Source organism: Hibiscus syriacus, unplaced genomic scaffold, assembly GCF_006381635.1.
Source record: "Hibiscus syriacus cultivar Baekdansim isolate YM2019G1 unplaced genomic scaffold, ASM638163v2 tig00003041_pilon, whole genome shotgun sequence".
In the NCBI taxonomy this organism is placed as follows: Eukaryota; Viridiplantae; Streptophyta; class Magnoliopsida; order Malvales; family Malvaceae; genus Hibiscus; species Hibiscus syriacus.
Genome location: NW_024061960.1, coordinates 8,220,174 through 8,238,515, shown reverse-complemented (window position 1 = coordinate 8,238,515; position 18,342 = coordinate 8,220,174). Strand labels below are relative to the sequence as shown.

Below are 18,342 nucleotides of genomic sequence, written 5' to 3'. Positions count from 1 at the left end.
TATGATTATAATTACAAATTTTCATTATAATTTTAAACATTTTTTAATAAAATAAATGAATTCTAAAAAAATATTATTCTCTTTTAACCTCTAATTTAACAAATTCGATTCATACTCTTGTGCCTTTTTCTTTTTCATTTTTGAGTGAATGCTGTAATGTCTCGAAATTGATGGCATAATAGCTGAGAGACACACACATATAACCTATGTGACTATAAATAAATAAATAATACTAATTCGTAGGTGTAGTCCAAATAGACCACTTGATTTTATTACAAGAAAAAAAGACCAGTTTGATTTAATATAAAAAAGGAATTAGAATAAAGACAAGACAACAGCAAATAATGTTAGAGAAGGAAAGGACCGGCTTCCAACACGTCGTTTAGTGCACGCATGCCATTAACTTAATTAATATTAGTGCTCGTGAACTTTGTTCCGCTCGTGAATAATTTATCCAACCGTCGATTATTATTATTATTATCATTAATTTCGTTACGCAACATATATAAGGTTTTTAAAAAATCTTTTTCACTTTTAATGACAGAATTCTAGTTAATATTATATTTTAAATGAGTCAGACGAATTGAATAAAAATTTAAAGAGAAAAGATTGAAAAGTATTATTTCAAGAGTTTTTATTATTTCGGAATTTTTAATATAACTTTAAATTTAATGAGATTTTACCCTTAAATATTAAAAAATGTTATTTTTATATTTAATTTTTTAAACTTTATTTAACCCTTAAAATTTTATTTTTTATCAAGTTAAATCGACCAAAGTAAGAAATTTATCATGGAAATCGATTAATAAAATAAGATATGTAGTTTTTGTGCTACTTTTTAAAATAAGATTTTTAAAATATTTTTTATAAAGATTAATTTATTAAATTTAAAATTATAGGAGATTTACAAAGTATTTTTATAAAATTCATCGTGAAAAATAATTAAAGATATCGTCAAAAAATTTGTTTGTAACTTTCTCTGTCACTTTTCCGAAAACTAAACGAAAAATTTATTTTTTTCTACAAACGAAAATATTATTAGGATGTAAAAATCTTACATGGCATACTTAAATGATATTCATATATAAAATTTTTAAATTTTAAGATTCTCTTACGTGTCATATGCCACGTTTATACATGGACGGGTTTGGTAAGTGTAAAAGATGGGATATATTTTGCTGATTCCTACATTTACAAAGGCAAAAGGCTAATTTCGTCTTCACCACTTTGTTTCTATTACAAAACCACCTAAATTCACGCTCTACCAAAGACCTCCAAATTGTCACGGACTTAAACCATCTTTCATTCCCCGCCTCTCCTTTTTCTTATTCTTTACATTTTCTTATGCTTTTCATGTCTTTATATATATATATATATATATTGTCGACACCGTTTTTCGTCCGGACGGGGAAAGATCGATACCGACTTGGGGGTTTCTCTTTGAAAATCGTTTAAAAAAGTGAGGAGTCGCCACCAATTATTTAAGGTGAGATTGAAACACCGTAAAAACCAGGTGTTTTTAATAAAATATTTTATTTTAATAAAATATCGAGTTTTAGGGTCTGCGAAAATCCAGAAATCAGGTTCGGGAGTCAGTTACGCGTGGGGAAGGATTAGCACCCCCACAAGCGCCCAAAAATTGGTACTTAGTTGATTACCATATATTTAAAATTAGAAATTTTGAGTTCGATCTTTATTTAATTTAAAAATCATTAAGGATGCATATTTTGAAAAGGATATTCGTTTATTGAGACCGATAGCATTCGCTCCCGAGCGTAAATGCGGGAGATCAACTATTATGCCTAATAACCGAACATTGTCTCGTTTTTAGAAAACATGATGTGGTTTTGAAAAGGATGTCGACTTATTTAGGGAATTACCAGTAGTCACCCCTGAGCACGATCGCGGAGGATATACTATTAACTCCTTAATAAGTGAACAGTGTCTTAAATTTTAAAAAGAGAAAATAACCTCTGTGACAAAAATGCCTTATAATATACGAATTTAACCAACTTTTTTTTGAATTTGACAAAATGACCAACAAATTCGCAACTGGAACTCCAATTTCGCAACCCAATTTCCAACAGAAGTCAAATTCGCAACGCGATAGTCAAATTCGCAACACAAAGTCAAATTCGCAACGCAGAATTTCAAATTCGCAACTGAATTTCAAATTCGCAACTGAATTTCAAATTCGCAACAGGTTTTAGTTTCGCAACACAAATATTTTGGGTATATAACAACGCAGCAGCATCAACTCATAACCTAAATCCCTAAATCGCAACTCATTCCATCTCCATCTATCACTCTCTCCGGCGACATCAGTTCCTATATCCATCGACATCCTTCCCCATCTCTAATTTTTTTTACATAATTTTATTTCTATATAATTTTTCAATGATTTCTCTCCGAAATTATCAACTATCAACTTAATAAAGGTATGTTTTTCTCTAAGTTAGTGATGATATCTAGTTTATAGCTCGTTTGTTTAGTAAATTAATTTATAATTTGTAGAATGAAATCATCTAATGTTGATCATGTTTGGATAGATTTGTGTTTTGGAGAGTCATGGGAGACTGTTCATGGAGTTTTACAATATGTGACTTTACCCATGAATCTTCAACTAAAACTGTCATTAAAAAAGTTAACTTGTGAAACTCTAATGTTACGTGTTGCAAAGAAATTGAATTTAGAGCCTCTAAGTGGATTTAGGCTATCTTATCAGAGAAAATGTAAAGTTTATTTGTTAACCGACAATGAAGATGTTGAACGATTCATTGCTTACATTAGTGTTTCGCAAGAAGATGATGTTACATTGTATGTTGTTGAACCTAGAAGTAGTGAAGTTGGGTCAGTAGCGGGTAGTAATCAACTAAGTTCTTCAACCCAAAATTTAATGGTTCCACCACAATTTCATCACCAAGCAAATTTTGTTTCACCACATTTCCAATACCAAACACAATATCAAACACAATCTCAAAACCCACAACATTTTCCTAATCCAAATCCCAATCAACTTTCAGCACCAAATTCCGATTTTCGTATTGACCAGTTAGACGATTATGAGTCAACAGAAAAAATTTTGAGTACTAGTCAGTATTCGAAATTTGATATTGGTCAATACCCGGACTTTGATCTTGGGTAATACTCGTATTTTGATGATGTGATGGAAAAAGAAACAGACCCTGCATATAATGATTTTGATATTGGTCAATACCTGAATTTTGATGATGAAAAAGCCGCTGCCAAGGAAGTTGTTGTTGATGATAATGATGAGGAAGTTACGACTGTGAATGAACATGTTGAACATCCATTCTGTAATTCATATAACCCTGAAGAAGAAGTCCCGAAGAAAGGAAAAAGAAGAAAATGCCACTGGAGTATAACTGGAATATGCCATAATTACTTCAGATATCGGAAGAAGAGTTGGTAAAGATATCAGTTGATTGTTACAAAAAAGTTATTCGTATCAAGAAAGATGATTATTTTGATACAAAGGAAGACTTGAAGATAGCTTTGTATACGAAATATGTGGAAGATGGCTATCAACTAAAAGTTAACAAATCAAGCAAAGATCGTTTCGAAACAAGGTATATGATTGACAAAAACTGTACGTGGCGTATGATTGCAAAGAAGATAAAAGAATACGAAATGTTTCAAGTTAGGACTTTTATTGATAAACATACATGTTCAAGAACCCAAGTTTTTCCTCACTATAGACAGGCAAACAAAAAGATGTTTGGTGGTTTTCTGGCTGAGTTAATGTTTTTGAATGGAATGGTATATCAGGGACATGAAATTATGACTGACATGAATGCTCGGTTCAAGATTAGTATCTCATATTCTCAAGCTTGGAGCCAAATGTTATGCATTGGAATTGTTGAGGGGGTAGCCAGAAGCATTTTTTGCCCAACTGCCGGCTTATTGTCACAATTTAAAGCTGAAAAATCCTGGGTCGGTAACTCATATCAAAACATATAGAGATGGACGCTTTGAGTTGTTGTTTATCGCCATTGGTGCTGCGGTTAGTAAATAATTATAATTTTGTTGACTCATTTTTGTTAGTTGCATGCATTTCACATTTAAATGATTATATTTCTTGTGTATATGATTTTGTAGATTCGTTCGTTTATTACATGCATGCGCCCAGTTATTATAGTTTACGGAGCACATTTGAAAGGTCGATACCTTGGAGTAAACTTATTAGCAGTAGCCATGGATGCTAACAATGGGATATTGCCAATAGCTTACGGGGTTGGCAAATCTGAAACCTCTGATTTATGGACATGGTTTATGGGGCATCTTAGGGATTGCATAGGTCCTATTAGCAATCTAACAATCATATCCTATAAGGCAAACTCAATTGACAACGCTGTTAGAAGGTGTTTCCCAGATGCTTTTCATGGACTTTGTGGTGTTCATTTGTATAGAAATCTAAAATCAATGTCTGCTGGTATAAAAAATCACAAATGGACATACTGGAAGGCTGTAAAAGCTTATCGGGAAGTGGGTTTTAATAAGCATATAAATTGTTTAAGACGTGTTTTGCCTCAATGTGCTCAAACACTAGAAGATGTCGGGTTTGAAAGATAGTCAAGAGTACATCAACTTGGAGCAAGATATGGTTTCATGACGTCTAATAGTGCAGAATCAATCAACGCTCTAAGTCGTCATTCCCGAAAATTACCTATTACTATGTTAATGGAGTTTTTTCGAGCCTCTATTCAACAGTGGTACTACAAGAAAAGAAACCATGCAGGTATTATTTCTTTAAATTTGCAACTTATCATATATTTTACTAAGTATTATTTATTTAAATTTACAGGAACATTGGAACGTCGTGTTACACCATGGACTGAAAAAAAGATAACGAAACGTTTTGTGAAGTCAACGTCATGGAGAGTTGAACCATGTTCAATCACTTTTTTTGAAGTATTGGATAATAACTTAAATGGGCTTGTCGATCTAAATGCAAAGACGTGTAGTTGTAAGAAATGGAAAACATCTGGTTATTCGTGTTGTCATGATATAAAAGTTTCTCTTCATCTAAACCAAGATGATTCAAGCGCATACGCTATGGATTGCTACTCTACAGAAGTATATCGACAGACTTATGCTGATATTGTCTACCCATGTCAATATCCTTCTGAGTGTGACATACCAGATGACTTACAAACAGTTTTGCCACCAGTCATGGACAGCAGGCTACCTTGCCGACCAAAAAATCACGATCGCATACCGTCTAAGGGTGAAGAGAAGAGGATATCGACATATAGTCGGTGCAAGAAAAGTGGTCATACAAGGTTGACCTGTGGATCACCAGTGCCATCACAATCATTTTTTCCTCTACCAAAAAATGGATCCTCATCAAAATCCAAAGCTCATGTGGTGCCAAACAAAAGGAAATCAAAATCGCAATCAAAATCAAAATCCCAATCACAACCGGCTTCACCTTTTGGGACTTATTAAATTAGGTGATTTTTAAATGCAAACATTGTATTATGTGTATTTTATGTGTGAATGCATACATTTTCAGTTAGACATTCATTAGTAACTTGAGTTTGAATATTGCTATGATCTGTTAAGTTGTTATCATGTTGGGATTTTCTCTTGTGTTTGATTGTTTGGATAGTTGTTCTCTTGCTTCTTCAAGTGTCATTAGCTTGTATTTATAGCTTGGAATGTGTTTGATGTTGTATATAACTTGTTGTTGTATGTTGTGATCAATGCGAAAGTCAAATTCGTAAACCGAAAAATCGCGTTGCGAATTTGACTATCGCAACGCTTATTTCGCGTTGCGAATTTAACTTTCATGTTGTACATTATTTGAATATTGTTGGGTACATTATTTGGAAAATAATGTTCCGGACTTCGTTAGAAATAACCTTTTTTTCATCGGATTAATTTCGTTTTTGTGGGTACATTATTTGAATATTGTTATGTATAAATTTGTTGTGTATGTATGTTTTGGTTTGATTATATTGTATGTATATTTTCATTCAGATGAGATGGGTTGTGTATAGCAAAACAATCTATCTCTTCCATGTGAGTACTTTATTCCAACCATGTGACAAGTGTGACAACCCCATCAACTCACAACTCAGCTTTAAAATCAATCAATATTATCTTTTAGCTTGATGGTTCATAAAGCATGTTACTTGAACAGTATGAATCAATTATGCAATTTCCATGTTCAATTTAACACTGCATTTCAAATTCATTTCATATGTAATTGGAGTTTGAATTTAAATTTCAATTTGAGTTTGAATTTCAATATAAATTTCGGCTCCACTATAAATATTAGCCCAAGCCAATATGCATGTTATCATTGATTATTCCTAATTTCCATTGTTTTTTTTTCAACTTCAAACGCGAGGGAAATCCCAACCATCGTAATTTTTGGTCAACTTTAAAGCATCAGAAACGTTTCAGGCGTATGATCTGGGTGGTATACGAGAAATGCAACAAATGGCAACTAAAAATCTCGATAATTGAGGGCTACAACTTGTAATAATAACAAAAATAATAAGTCTAAAATGTTTCCGAGTACCACCCAAATCATAAGTCCGAAATGCTTCCGATGCTCATCAAAATCCAAAGCTCATATGGTGTCAAGCAAAAGGAAATAAAAATCCAAATCTCATATGGTGCCAAGCAAAAGGAAATCAAAATCTACAACTTGAGTTTGAACATTGCTATGATCTGTTCAGTTGTTATCATGTTGGGATTTTATCTTGTGTTTGATTGCTTGGATAGTTGTTCTCTTGCTTCTTCAAGTGTCCTTAGCTTGTATTTATAGCTTGGAATGTGTTTGATGTTGTATATAACTTGATGTTGTATGTTGCGATCAACGCGAAAGTCAAATTCGCAACGCGAAATAAGCGTTGCGATAGTCAAATTCGCAAACCGAAAATCACGTTGCGAATTTGGCTTTCGCGTTGCGAATTTGTACCTTCAACAGGTCTTTTTTGCCTTCAAACATAATGCAGATTGAATTTTTTAGAAACAACAAATCAAATTTTACAAATCAATTAAACAAGCAAAAAAATAATTCTTATTTACACATCAAATTAAACAAATCAACTTTTACAAATCAATTAATAAAAAAATAAATATTATTTCCTCATCAATTAAACAAATCAACTTTCAATGTAAAATTCAATTAAACAAAGCAAAAAAAGTGTACCCCAAACTGTTGTTTATGCACAAATACATCAATTTCATGCAGCTCACTTCAGGATTAACCTGCAGAAACCAAACATTTGCTCAAACAACACTTTCTACACATCTAAAACCAACAAACAGTAAATTACTGAATTCTAGGTACTTAACCAAATATTTTCAAACCAATTAAAGAGTATATATGTTAACACTTGCTCAAACTTACCAATTGTTTATGCACACTTTCAGCACGCGGATGCAGGTAGGCAGCGTCTCGTATATATTGATCTGGTCATATAATACCAAAACCACAAGCCTACTACACCTCTATCTCTATCTATGGGAGGTAGATACTGTTTACTTCCTGTCGTCAAACATTCCAAGCACAAGCATACGAGAGGACTACAATCTCCTCTGGCTCCCTGCGTTTGTTGTGGCGCAGTCTCGTCTCTGATAATTGTAATTTTGAACTTCTTTGGCTTCTTGTTTCCATAATTTGTCCAATAATCAATCGCATCCAAGTATTTAACCAAATGATCGCTCCATCCATTTGCAATAATATCTCTCAAATCAGACAATGGTATGTAATTCAACATGCTGTCATATACCATTGTCTTCAGGGATGGGAGCTGAAGCTCGACGAGAAGCCAATGACGACGTTTCAAAACAGGGATAAACACCTGCAATCATAAATAATTGCGCACATCAAATAAAATTTATGAAAACCTTTAAAATATTCAAAAAATAAATACTAACCTTATCGACCTCCCACCACGCAGGATAAAGTTTAGCTTTTCCATTACCCAACGTATATGAAACATCTCTCTGATCCTTCAAGTGAGCTGCGTGAAAAGACGTCGGCATAATAGTCCATCGAGTATTTCTTTTCCTCAATTTCCTTATTATTAGAAGACGTGACACCCATACATCAATATGTTGTTTTATAAAAAAATAAATATATTAGTGAATTTATTAATAATTTAAAAAAATTAATCAAAATGGAATATAAGAAGAATATAAGACTTACCACCCCTTCGAGATAGTCATTATCTTCAGCCCCTAATAAAATACCCCACCAAGACCGTTCAAGAAACAAATGAATAGCATCATCGATTTGGCATAGGTCAGAATAACACCCCTTGCTCCGCTCATGTAGATAAAAATCAACTGCGGTCTTAGCCCAAAGGGTATTATCCGTAATTATTTCCGGTAGTATTTTCCTCTCCTGCTGAGGAATGGTACTGGCCGGTAACACATACGATATATGACGATATATGACGCCATGTGAATCGGGATCTTGAACAACGAGCAGGACCTCTTGAACGATGATAGGGGCCTCTTGAATGGTGGGAGGGGCTTCTTCGATGATGAGAGGGGCCTCTTGAACGATAAGAGGCGCCTCTTGAATGATGATAGGTGCATCGAGCTTATTCTTACGGAGTCTTGGCACTAGTGGGGTGAACGGAGACGTAATGGCACATGCACGATGTCTGATGCGTGAACCCCGTCGTACAAGAAAAACCCGACGTAAAGCATCTACCTTATCAGGCCGCTGAAAATAAATTAATACATAAATTAGTAAATAAATAAATAATGCCGAAAAAGGTTATTTGCATTTTTAGTATAGTATTAAACAAATTAACCTCATTGCGTAGAGTATGAACCTCATTCTGCAACAATGAAACAATCTCGCGTAGAGCGACAACCTCATCACGTAAAGTAGATACCTCACCGCATAGCGCACCATTGTCATCGCGTAAAAAATTCACCTCGCCACGTAAAGATTGAACCTCATCACGCCATGCACCATTATCTTCACGTAAAGTACCGACCTCATGACGTAAAGCACCGACCTCATCACGTAATTCCCCTAACTCATCCCGTGGAGGTGGAGAACAGGGAGATAAATGTCGTGGCCTCTTTTCCGGTCGCCTATCATGAGGTGATGGTGGAGAAGAGGCTCGATGATGTGATGGAATAGGTGATGGTGGAGGTGGAGAAGAGGCTCGATCAGGTGATGGTGGAGGTGGAGAAGAGGCTCGATCAGGTGATGGCTCCGGGTGTCGAGTTGTAGAATCGGCCCGATCAGGTGATGGCTCTCGAAGTAGGGGGTGCTCATCATCCGTCCCATTAAAAAACCGTATACTAGCTTGCCACCAATCAGTGGCAAGCTCAACCTCTGTGGGTGTCAGCCTCTGTAATGGATAATTGGCCTCCTAACAATATAAAAGCTCAAACAAAGTTAAACTTGTACTAGTAATAACTTGTTTATATATGGAATTATTTGTGTGTTAACTTACATCATTCATCGTCGTATATGGAAGTAACTCTTCCCAATCCAACATGCGGATCCTCTTCCAGGTAATAGCCCTAGGAATATCATTTGATCTTTTTATCGCATATGTCAGCATGCTGGGGAAAGCCTCAAATATCCAAATCTACAAACATTAGTAATTGTTAAAATATTAATTATAATTTTGGAAACATTATATAGAAATTCTTACCTTAAAGGCCCAAGTAAAGCCTATCAAAGTGTATTTAGAACCATCGCCCCACAACCTTTTTCGGTCCTCAAAGGCAGACGACAACTTCTTCTAGGTAGCTTTCCATAGATATGAACCCCACGGAAATAGGTTCCATGCATTTAGGTCCTCTACCAATAATATTAGGTCCTCGGAGATAGGTTGTCTGCCCTTTTTGCCTAAAAAGCCAGCATGCAAAAGTAATAAATGGCATACTCGGACAACATCAAGGTCATTCATCCGAGTAAAACCATCTTTATCAAATAATCTCTTCAAGTCGTCGACGTGTAAACTCGGCTTCGACTTTGCCAGCTCAGGAAAAACCTGAGATAACCATGAAGGGCGGGCGATATGACTAGTGTACCGACCTACATCATCGTGTCCGAAGCGTAGACCAATGATTAAGCAAAACTCCTCCCGTCCAAAATAAGTATGTGCCGGAGGAAAATGAAACCATATCTCCTCATCACCACGTTGTATCCCCTCAGGTAGATCGTTAGTCATGGTCTGAAGAAACAAATGTGTCAACGTAGCATATCCACCCGTATGTTGCACTTTCAGCCATGGCCCGAAGCAAGTATCCTCAAACAATTTTCTTTGTAGAGGTGTAAGCGTCGACGCAATTTTAGTGGCTAGGCTTAATTTATTCCTTAAGGTCAATGCAGCCGAAAAAAATTCCTACAAAAACAATAAACATACAGTTAGATATACCAAAAACTCCTTATTATACACTATAAACAGACATGATACTAAACAGTGAAAATAAAGCCAAATATGTTTCAAACTAGCACGGTATTCAACCAAGTCATTATTCCATCATAATTCACAAAATGCATCAGATAACATTCCAGAAGTAAGCACTTATATAAACATTTAAAAGGACAACATATAGGTTTAGTGCAGGTTCAAGGACAACATAAAGAGTAGTAGTTTATTCTTGAAACTTAAATTAGCAACACTGTGAAGTTAGTATTTGTCTTTGTTTTTTGGTTGAAGTAATGCAATTCATTCAAGTTTCAATTTGCAGAATAAAAGAAGTTTCTGAAACTTAAATTCGCAACGCGAAAATGAAAATCGCAACTCGCAATTTTCATTTTCGCGTTACGAATTTGGTGTTGTGATTTAGGGTTTATTCAACAAAAAGACAAAACAAAGACAAATACTAACTTCACAGGGTTAAAGACTAAACAGTTTAGCAATATTGGCAGCAACCGAATGAATTTACTAAGCAATCTCAGTGAAATGGTTAATCTATATATATTGAAATTACCAGTAAATTTATCATCAATATAAGAAAAATCTAATAATAATACAAAAATTTCAAAATAAAAATAAGAGATTAAAAAAACTAACCCTCGGTGGTTGATTTTCCATTTCTGACCGTGAATGGTTGTGAGGGTTGCTCTGAGAGATGGAGATAGACGGATTTCATCGGAGATGGGGACGGATGTCGTCGTAAAGAGTGAGAGATGGAGATGGGACTGAGTTGTGATTTAGGGTTTTAGGTTAGAGATGTTTTGCGATAATACTGCTTACATTTGTGTTGCAAAATTAATATTGTGTTTCGCTTAAAAACATTTGACTTTCGCGTTGCGAATTTGACTTATGTGTTGCGATTTACAAATTCACGTTGCGAATTTGACTTTTGTGTTGCGAATTTGACTTCTGTGTTGCGATTTACAAATTCGCGTTGCGATTTACAGATTCGCGTTGCGAATTTGGAAACTGGGTTGCGAAATTGGAGTTCGCGTTGCGAATTTGTTGGTCATTTTGGCAAATCCAAAAAAAGTTGGTTAAATTCGTATATTATAAGACATTTTTTGTCACTGAGGTTATTTTCTCTTTTAAAAACAATGCAATTAAGCAAAATTTTATTTAATCCTATTTATACTAAATATAAATTAAGGCTTTTTCTAACTTAAAGTGTTAAATTATGAAAATTAAGGAACCTAGGGGCTCAAATTTAAAAATGTAGTCTCTAATATTAATCCGATTTAATTTTAATTAATTATTGAATCGAATAATCGAGATGGTCCCTCGAGCGTTTACGCGAGGACCGACTCGAAATATCCCCTAAATTAAAAGACTATTTTGAAATCTAAGCTAAAATGGAGGCTCTATTTAACTTATTTAGTTATGTCAATATTTAAAGTCTAATTGAAGTTCGGGAACTAAAAGTGTCAATGAACTAAAATACCGAGATTTAAAAGACTTAAAAATCTAAAGACCTAAATTGAATGTTTTTAAAGTTAAAGGACTAACCTAATTATTAAACTAAAATTTTTACAAAATATTAATCATTAATTAATTTTAATCGAAGAATTGATTCGAGTATTCGGGCGTATAATGTTAAAACTCGACTCGAATTGCTCTCTAATTATACTGTAGTGTCGTCCTAATTTCTAATTTTGATTCGAATATTAATCCTAATTAAAAATAAAATTAAAAAATAAATTAAATAAATACTAAAATTTAAAAATTACAAATATTACAAATATTAAAGAAAATTAAAATATACAAGGATCTAAATATAATAAAATTTAAATATAATGACTAAATTGTGAGAAAATAAAAGAAAGTAACTCAATAAAAAGTAAACAGGAACCAAAATGCAAGAAAATAAAATTCACTAGCTAAATTAAGACTAATAAGAACTAAATCAAAATAAAATAAAAATATGTGCCTAAATACAAATAAATAAAAATAAAAGGTGCAGTGACCAAAGTGTAAAAACACGCTAAAATTAAAGGTAATGAAACAGTAAATTTATCAGAAAAATAAAGCATGTATATAGAAATGGTGAAATATCAATTTTGGTCATTACAGTGACTAAAATGTAAAATAACGAGAAAGTTAGAGGCATTTAAGATGTAATTTTACTATTAATTTAGCCTATATATTCCAACTTTTACTCTTTTTTTGTTTCATTTTTACCCAAAAAAAAAGAGGAGTGCTCTCTCACAACCATTCTACCGCCAGTCACCGGTCGGCCGCCACTCCGGCCTCCGTACACGGTTGTCGGAAATTTTTAAATCGACCCAAATCACCAAAAACAATAGATCTACCCATTAGGAACCCTCCTCGAGACTAAAATCACCAAATAAAGCCTTAAAGTACCCAAAAACACCTCGAAACCGCTTGGTTTCCCCGGATTCCAGCGACCTTCGACGAGGCTCTCTTTGACTCAAGTAAGCCTCGATTCCTATTCCTTTTATTTTTTACTATAAAATACATATTATTTATGATTTTTATTATTCCGAAATTAAACGAAAAAAAATCAAATATTATTGTTATTTCGAAATGAAATAGAAAAAAATTAGACGTGGTTTCGAAATGAAGTATACAAACCGAAAAAAAAACTACCTTGCAACATTGCTTTTTATTTATACTGGAAACCAAAAAAACCCCGTTTCTTTTCTTGTTTTTCTTGGCTTTTATAGCCAAAAGTTTACATAATTTAATCATAAAATATTACAAATGTTTCGGTAATTTTGTGCATGTTTTTGCCGGAATCAAGGGATGATGGGAGCATGTGAAGTGGGTAAACTGCATTTGACTTCTGATTTAAAAATTGGAGATTATATATATATATATATATATATATATAATATTTAAGATTCATATTCAAATATATATATATATATATATTGGATAATGCAAATAGGAAAGAAAATTTTATTATATTTAAATAAGCTTTTAGTTTTTTTAATTAGGTAGATATTAGGGGAGGTTAAAAATCTTATGATAATCATTTATATTTTATTTATTAATTTACGAATAATTTTTTATTATAAAATTTAAACTATAATTTATAATTTTATACATTTGCAGTCACATGTTCTTCTATGTTTTCTATCTTCTTATCTTTTTGTTTGGTATTTTCTCGTATTTTTCAAAAGAATAATATTATTCAAGTTTCACTTTTTTAATATGAATGTATGCACTTTGAAAGATTATATTAATTATGGGGATAACGTCCACTTTTAAAATTACATTAATCGGAATAAAATTATTTCTAAGATAATAAATTGCATATGACACAATAATTATGTTACCATTTTATTTATTATTATTTACTTGTTAACTCTAACACTGTCATTTTACGATAATATTTTTAGCTAACGGTTTATATTTATATTTGAGAGTATTCGGATTTATGTTTACCAATTATAAATGTTAAAAGTGAGAAAAAAACCCATATGTGCCAGGGCCAAGCCATGAAGTAAACTCCTCAAGGCTTGATTAATACAAGTGAGTGCACTCACAAAATTCTGTAATTTTGTCTTTGAATTGTTAATACACACAAGTTAATTATGTTTTGCAAGTTGAAATGTCCTCCATTGTCCGGATTTAGGACCCTGTACGCTAAACCCCGACTTCACCCTCCCTCCTCTATAGTCATACAGAATTTCGATTATTTTAGACACTAATCGAATCAGACATCAAATGAGCAGTAAATTTGAAGATTTTTGTTACCTACTTTTACATTGTAGTATCCTTTGTACCTAAAAAAATGAGGCAAATGTATTTTGTGAAGAGAAAATTCACACGAATCGCTGAGAGCTGTAAATGTGACCTTAGAATAAGTCATCACGTCACACTCCCATGCGTGACCTTATATGTAAGGTTGAAAGGAGGAGGGAAGTGTGGAAGCATATTTATCACATATCATGTGTTATTTCCCAAGTTTGCTTTTGAACTCAAGAAAAATCCATGCCCTCCATCCAAAAATATGGGATCAGCTGATAGATGATTAATGTCAAAATTCAACTCTAAAGTATTAAGATTTGTAGTTAAATATTGTCTTCTTTTATTGTATTATTTTTTTAGTTTGTTTCTTTATGTTTATAAGGTAATCTCGAAGAAAAAATTGGTCTGATTTATTTCTAAAAAAATCTTTTAAAACTTGACGTCGAACAATTATGAAATTCGAATCCCAATATCGGTTGTGGAGGAGTATTGAATTTGATGAAATATTGAAATGGTGACAGCTTCAGAAAACCAATTCATATGATCTGTTTTTCTCTTGCCTTGTAAGCATAGATGTATAGTGAAAGAAACCAGTTGTGCACCACAAGAACGTGGCTGAAAAAAATCAAAATCAATCTTCTTTTTAATTGTCTATCTATTCTTTTCCCATGGACTTCATTGGGTCGACCACCAAACTTTTTTATAAATTAGTTCAGACCAACCAACTTTCCAATTTGAAAAACAGTAATATTAATATATATATATTTCTCTTGGAATTTTTTGTTATGATTCTCGGTTAATCTTTTTATGTATGAACCATGAATCGATCTGTATGTCAGTGGTCCCTGATTGTCCTTGTATCTTCATCTATTTCAAGTACTAAATTCGATCTCTTGAGAGCCACATCATGTTTTCTGGTGTATTTTCCCACATCGAAACCGGGTATCAAACACATAACATGGTCGGAATGGCTGTAGACTATATTCGTATCCGATATTCACTCGAGTAACATGAGTTGAAAGTTACTAAATGGACCCTCATGGAAGAGTAGTCTCAATAAATTGATTATCAATATAACATCAATTACATCCGCGATTCCCATAAAAATTTCAACTTGTGCCTCGAACCTCCTCTTGGACCTCTGGTGCTCTGATTTATGCAGTAATTACTGTAAACGTTGTTATTGATATGCCTATATGGGGAACTTAGAGTTCAGTATGAATAATACGATCTCCGTTGCGTTCGGCTAGCTCGGCATTATTTTCGTTATGATCGATGAGAATATAGCCTTTGTCATGGGAATTTAGGCAGTCTGCTGATGGATGAACAATCCCAGTGCCAAAGCCTTGAGCAGAGTTGCAGTAGGTCTCCGCAGTGCCATCCTTCTTCTCTAAGTACATATTGCTGAGGACTATATTGCTACAGGGAGTGGTATCGCTGCATGCGAACTTCATTGCTTCCTTGCTTTTCGTTGTCCCGCTAATGTTCCAGTACATAATCTGGCTTATTTGGACTGCCTATGTCTAAATAATTAAAAAAAACGAGAACAAGAATTCACGTGATCAGTGTTCTCATTGACTGAGAGAGTCCTGCAAGAAGCGGGATGCAAATTAGATATGACAGATAAGAACTTGGATAATGCACCTGGTTTTGGCAGGTTTTCGGTGAATCGCAGCAGAATTGATCAATAATGATGGGGTTCTCAACATCTTCCATCCTCACATTTTCGAAACGCACCCCACGTACATAACTGGAACCACCTTTTATATAAAAATCACAAGAAAATACATGTCATTCTCAAATAAATGGATCTGAGTGGCTCGAAATGCAACTCCATATTCAATTTTTTTGAGAAAAAGAGGAAAAAAGAACATACCTGCCAAGTTTTAATCCTGACACCATTTTTAGTCTCCCTGAGTAATGCTGTATCCAAGACCACCTTTGTGACAATGGCATTTGAGTTATCCTTTCTGAGGCTTCCAATGCTAAGTTTCCGAATTTAGCATCAAAGATAAAATATTAAAAAAGAAGAACTAAAGCATACAACAATCAGTTTGCACCGTAGGGGATGGAATGGTAACAAAAATCGTCTCTCCTGAGTAGATTAGAGAAAAATCCATTATTTATAGCTAACACAAGGTTTGGAACACACCTGACACCGTGTCCTGGTCCACAATATATTCTCTTCATCTTGATAGCAGATGAACCGTTAACAATGGAGATGCAATCATCCCCTGAATTTCATATATACACATTCAGCATAATAAACCAGTCAATATGCAGGCATGCAATAGTTCGTATATTCATTTCTATAATGTATTCTTTCGAGCTTCACTTAGGGTTTGTTATGCTCTTCACAACAAAACCATGCAACGAAAGACGAAAGACAAGGTTTAACAACCTGTTCCTATTTTGGAGTCTTGAAGAATGACATTAGTTGATCCAGTGATGTGGATCCCATCAGTGTTTGGACTGTCTCCTGGACAGGAGACTTGTACTTCAAATACTCGAACCGAATCACACCTGGAAATGACGAAATTCATCTGTTGGCTGTTCTGAATAGTAAGACCTTTTACCTTAATAAATGAGCTTGAATCTATAGTCAGTGCCTGCAACAAACTCATATGTTAAATCTAATTTGAGATACATTTGATAGTTCATATACAAAAATTGGGCATGCTGCTTATTGGAAGCATGATTAGCATAATTGTGGAGAAGGATCCTTACGGTTGGTGCCCCTCTGCAAGGCTGCCAAAGTAAAAGTAAACAGAAGAAAAAAAAACATGTGAATCTTCTATTTGTTTGATTTGTAACTTAATGGGAAATTTTGTGGAGAGAATACTAAGGAGTTACATTTGACTTGTTCTTTTTGCATGAAGTTGCCCACCATTTGCTGCCGGAGCCATCAATAACTCCATTTCCTTGGAAAACTACTCCCTTCTGCTTAGAAAAATCAAGCCAGAGTCGTGAAAGATTCGGGTCCCAGTCATTAGGTTCATCTGGTGCTACTATTGTTCCATCAATCTGAATAATATCAATAATGATTAATATAATAAGTAGAAAAAGCTACTGCAACTAAGGTTAAAATTAATGTCAATGTAAAATTAATATTTGCAATTAATTAATCTGTAAGATAATTGAGATGTTATTTCCATTTTGATGTACTGTATTACCTGAACAACCAACCTATCTGCACATGGCCCCTGAAACTTCGTAGCATTAACTATGTAGCGGCGTCCAGGAGGAACCAAGAAGGCTGATTTTGGAGTAGAACATGATGTGTTCCATGCTTTTTTAAAAGCCTATGATGAAAATATTGAACAAAGACAAAATTCTAATGTATCAAATCAGAAATTAGCTTATTTTTATGACAAGGAAAACATATTTTGTCCAACAGTAATGCACAAAACATTTAAATTTCCAGATCAGATCAAATGCTTAAGTTGGTCAAAAAATAATATTTACAGCTAACTATCTACTTATCTTTAAGAAGGATCATGTCTCAAAATACAATGGAAACAGAGTGCTGATTACTGCCGAGTAGTCTTTACCAGTAGAACCTGTTATCTTGACGTATCTTAAAAGAACCATCAAGGTAAATTGCAAGGGATTAAAAAGAAATTCTCAAGCATATACTTCGGTGTCATCAGAAACTCCATCTCCAACTGCACCAAAGCTATCCACATTCACAAGAACCTTGCCACCGCGTTCACTTATCCAAAATGGGTCTTCAACAAGCTCTTCAAGTATGTTAAAGTTGTCATATAGCATGTTTCCAGCAACTGCATATGCTGTTATCAGCAAACCAAGGAAGGAAACCAGGAACAATTTATCCATGGTTCTTTTCTGTTTATTTGGGAGATTGATTTGAGTTGTATAAATCCAATAAGACACAGATTTGATTTATATATGCAGATTAGTTTTGAAAAAGAACAGCTTTGTGGGCTACATGGCTTAGCTTAAATGTAGATGAAGGTGCTACATTTTCTACATGCCCACACTTGAAGTACAAGGTTAAATGTATTTTTAAGTTGTTTGCTTTACTCTTCAACCAGTAGGCAACAATTGACCAATCAAAATGCCCATGGATCATGTATAATCTCTCCATGGAAGTGGATAAATGAATCAACAAAAGGAGGTATATAATATATATATATTCGGTAAACTCAATTTTTTAAATTGCAACATG

At 33.8% G+C, this 18,342-nt stretch overlaps 1 pseudogene; it reads right to left on the bottom strand.

Annotated features, from left to right (window-relative positions):
- Positions 1 to 15,239: 15,239 nt before the first annotated feature.
- On the bottom strand, positions 15,240 to 18,167 carry LOC120171303 (annotated as a pseudogene).
- Positions 18,168 to 18,342: the final 175 nt, after the last annotated feature.